Source organism: Amblyomma maculatum, chromosome 4, assembly GCF_055883805.1.
Source record: "Amblyomma maculatum isolate TAMU_Amacu chromosome 4, ASM5588380v1, whole genome shotgun sequence".
Taxonomy (NCBI): Eukaryota; Metazoa; Arthropoda; class Arachnida; order Ixodida; family Ixodidae; genus Amblyomma; species Amblyomma maculatum.
In genome coordinates, this window is record NC_139347.1 from 52,472,947 (window position 1) to 52,477,856 (window position 4,910).

Sequence of the window (4,910 nt, forward strand, 5' to 3'; positions counted from 1 at the left end):
TATGTAAGAGGACGCTAGATTCTTCCAAAAGGATTCAAGTTATTGTATAGATAATTGGCCCCTATAGTTGGAGCACCATTATTTGTACTCCTTGGGGTTGACTGCTTAAACAAGATGAAACAGGAGGGCAAAACAAATTCCAGACACACAAGCCACAGATTTAAAGATTCATTTTTTCTCCAATGATACCAGAAAGAAGAATTTAAAAGTGAAATCCTTGTCTACAACCTAAGCTCATAATTGGCTCTCGTGTTAAAGAACGCACACATAATAATAAAAAAGCGTGTAAAATGCTTGAAAAGCACGCACTTTACTTCGGCGAGAATGAATCCGTGCTTTTCCACTGCCGCTTTAAGCCAAACGTGCTGATTCGCACTGTTCCCGTCCATGAAATATTTCACACCTTGGAGGTGAGAGACAGTTTTCAGGTCTCAAAGGCTGTGAACTTCACCGAGAAAGAGGATGCGGTTGTTACTCTTATCTCTGATCTAGAACAGGAACGGATGATTCACAAAAAACACGATTGGAGGCTTCATGATAATTGGACTGGATAGAGGGACAGCAATGGCATCCGTGACGGCAGCCGCGACAGTCCCACCTTCGTTCACCTCCACGGCCGCCTTGTGGATGGCGTCCGAGACGCTAATAGAGTTGCTCTCGCTAATTCCACTGAAGTTGGCACCGCCTCCAAAAACGACGTTCAGACCTAGTGCTTGCATGGCGGTCACCAGCCGATACCTCAGGCTCATGTCGAACTTAGGTAGTCTGAGAGAGACGTACCTGGAGGCCAACTTGCTGCTGACGTCTTCTAGAGCGGCGAATGATGGACCGTCTCTGAGCGCTCCGAGCCCTGTCGGCGAGTCCGGAAGTAGCACCACCATGCTGAACCTGCCTTTACTGTACGGTATCTCCAAGGCTCGTGCGTTAAGTGCGTCTACAGGGGTGTACGGGAAGTGCCCTGTGAGGTGCATCATCGGCTTGCTTACTTCCGTGGTGCCCCGGTTCAAAAAGGGTTGATTTTGGGTTCCCGCTGGATGGAACTTGGTCAACCATGTTCCATTGAAGTAGATGGCGTTGACGATTAACAATATCACTCCCGGCAGCTCACTCTCATTCACGATGCTGTCGATCTTTCCCCTTGTCTTCTCGCGTACCCAGGAGTTAACGTCAGCGGCGACTTTGCGACCGTCGTTGGCGAAATCCACGGATCTCAGCTCGACACCGAAGACGTCGCGCAGCGTTTGCCTGTAGCTCTGGAGTACTTGGATGTTGTTCTGTGCCAGGACCATATTAGCCACATCCAGGGTGACGTTCGGGGAGGAGGTAAGCTTGAGCAGGTTCTTGTACGCCGCCAGGACCCTGGCCTTCTCTGTGAGGCCGAACTTGGTGTGTCCGAGGGCTGATGAGAGCTCAGATTCCGCGTTTCCCTTGGCACCCGCATAAAGCATACCGAATGCAGCAGCGATACTCGTGGGCGAGAAGAAGACGTTGGTCGAGCTTTTCTCTGACGCCAGGTATTTCAGGAGCTTCACGGCGAAGTCATTGTGAGCCTTGGCAAGTTGTGCTCAGTTCAGTTCAGGCGTTCAGTCGTGTCCGACTCTTCGTGACCCTATGGACCATGTCACGCCACGCTTTCCGGTCTCTCACTATCTTCTTAACATCACATAGCTTCATCTGCAATGCCTCGAGAATGCCATCTAACCATCGCGTTCGCTGCCTACCCCTTCTCCGGCGACCCTCAACCTTTCCCAACATCAAATCTTTCTCCAGCGACTCCTCTCTTCTCATCAGATGACCAAAGTAGCTGAGCTTTAACTTTAGAATTTGACCCTCCAATGAGCAGTCAGGGTTTATGGTCGACAATATCGACTGATTTGATCTTCTGGCATTCCAAGGAACTCTTAAGAGTCTTCGCCAGCACCACAATTCAAACGCGTCAATTCTTCGGCGGTCAGCCTTTTTCACAGTCCAACTCTCGCATCCATACATCACAACTGGGAAGACCATAGCACGGGACCATAGCATAGTTGTGCATCGTCCCCTTTTGCCGAGACCAGCGCGAGCACAAGAAGAGCCAACTTTACGAGCATGGCGAATGCTTTCTGACTGCTCGATGCCGCACCGGCTCTTTTTAAACCCCTTCGTGAAAGGCTTTCTTGTTGCTTTTAGTGTATTTTTACTGATTCTCCATGGCCGTCGGCGTGAACTGCATCAAATAGCACTGCTGGCCCCGCACAATGCTGCACGGAGTCTGTAGGCGACTAGTTTGATGCGTATCGTATTTACTTCTGCTGGAAGGCTTATTAGTTTTCTCTATCGTGAATAGCATGAAAAAAATGATTGAAATCACATGCGTTTGCTGTACTTTATTTCTCGCGTGGTTGATTCGCATTGTTTCGCAGTAAAGATATTTAAGCGGTTTTTAACGTTTATATATACGTTTATAGAGTGGGCGCGACAGCGCTGCCACGATGCAGACCAACCCTTGTATCTGCCTTTTACAGGTGAGAAAACGTTATGGAAACGTTTATCGTAGTAACAATATTTGTCTACTCCTGCTGCCGTGCCCACGGCCCTTTATCGATCTTGTGTACACGGTGCATGCTCTCTTTCAAACCCTTTTAGCGGGGACGTTGAAACAAATCCTGGTCCAGATGATGTATCAGAGCAGCTAAATGCCATTGCAAAAGATATCCAGGAAATAAAGATAGGTGGAGCAGCGACTAACCAAAAGCTTGATGCAATTGACAAAAAGTTGGAAGGGATCGGTATGCTTGAGAAATAAGTCGCCAAGAGCAATGAAAAAATAGCTGCACTTGAACACACCGTGTCCTTTCTGGAAAAAAAGGTAGACGAACTCGAAAATAGAAGTCGTAGGTCGAATGTCATCATCTATGGGCTGGATGAACAAGATGATGAATCCACTGAAAGTCTCCGTGAGGCTGTAACTAAAAGCATCTTTGAAGATAAACTACAAATTGAAGTCGGAGGTATTGAAAAGATTCATCGCCTTGGGAGAAGACTAAATGAGGAAGTAACAACCAGCAGGCCACTCATTCTCACACTTTTAGACTATTGTGATAAGGTGAAGATATTCAAATGCTGCTCAAAATTAAAGAACGCAGGATACTCTATAAGTGATGACTTCTCACGTCCTCTCAGGGATATTAGAAAGAAACTGTGGGACAAAACAAAGGCAAACCGCGACAGAAAGGAGAAGGTATTCTTAACGTACGATACAGTAAGCATCAATGGTCAGCTTTTCAAATGGGATTGGGAACTTAACGACATGGTTAAAATATAAAAAAGTGAGAGAACGCAAGTCGAAAAAAAAAAAGAAAATGTGAGCAATCCATCAAAAAGAACAAGCAGCCGCCGATAACCCTGTTAAATATAAACGCACGCAGCCTCCTAAATAAAATCGACCACTTGGAAACTATCCTTCTCGCCTTGAATCCAGATACTGGTGTGCTCACTGAGACTTGGTTGCACTCGGCAGTTCAAGATCATGAAATCGTTCCTTCGGGTTATGCCATCATTCGCAAAGATAGGGAATCTAGGGGTGGGGGAGTGGCCTTGATTTTTAAAAATGACCTAACGTTCTTGAAAATGCCTGACATTGTAGGGGTAGAAGCCGTTTGGTGCAAAGTTCACCTAAAAGGTAATTCTGTTGAAGTGGGCGCGGTCTACAGGCCGCCAAATGTCGAAACTGTATACCTAGATCTGCTGTGTGATTACATGTATAAATATGTCTATGGCTCTATGATCATACTAGCTGGTGATTTCAACTGCCCACTTGTTAACTGGAATATTTTAAGTTCAGCTGATTCAGCAAGCAATGCTATGTTTCATATTCTGTTTACTTTGGAACTTGTACAAATTGTTAGTGAGCCTGCTCGTGTGCAAGGAAAATCCAGTTCAATGCTAGAGTTGATGTTTGTTAGTAACCATTTAAACGAAGATGACTGTAAAGTGGAAGTGTCAAAAGGTATTTCTGATCATGAAATGGTACTATGTACACTATACTTGCCGAAATCGGAATGTAAGCCGGTCCCGACGAAATATGTGCGTGCCTTCAATAGAGCGAATGATGCGGCTGTCATGACCTATCTTATACATGAATTCAATAATTTTTATGATCTGTATGTCCATAGTAGTACTACTGTTGACGCTTTGTGGGCACAGTTTAAAGAGCATGTGATGCACTGCGTCACAACTTTTATCCCTTTGATAAAGAAGGCCACAAGAGCGTAACCCGTGGATTAGCAGAGATATAATTCACATGAAACGAAACATTAGTAGGTTAAGGCAAAGAAATAGGCGAACAGCAAGCTTATAATTAAACATAAACATAAGTAAGCTAACAAAACAATTAAACAATAAGGTACATGAGGCTAAAAAACGGTTTTATGGCACCGCACTAAACAACTTCATCAAAAATTCCCCGGACAAGTTCTGGAGGTATATAAACAGAAAAAATGAGACTGCTACTTCGCCTACACACGGAAAGCAGCAAGCTGATTTATTTAACAGTTACTTCCAGTCCACTTTCACAGCCGACAATAATGTCTTGGGGACATTATTGTTGTCATAGTAATGAGTCAACACAACTTTTAGGCGCTCCGGTCATAAGTGTACCTGGGATTACTTCTCTGTTGTTGAACCTTAATGAAAAACAGAGTTGCGGTCCTGATAAAATTCCGAATTGCTTTATTAAGCGTTATGCAGAACCAACTAGCGAATATCTCTACCTGACATTTTCTAAGCCACTTGAGGACAGCTGCCTGCCAGCTGAATGGAAGATAGCAAAAATAGTTCACATCGACAAATCAGGCGATTTAACGTCAGCGTCTAATTATCGGCCTATATCTCTCACATGTACCTGTTGCAAAATACTTGAGATTATTTTA

General features: G+C 44.8%; 1 pseudogene; it reads right to left on the reverse strand.

Moving 5' to 3' along the window:
• Window positions 1-431: 431 nt before the first annotated feature.
• Window positions 432-2,090, reverse strand: LOC146191013 (iripin-2-like; annotated as a pseudogene).
• Between the last annotated feature and the right edge of the window lie 2,820 nt (window positions 2,091-4,910).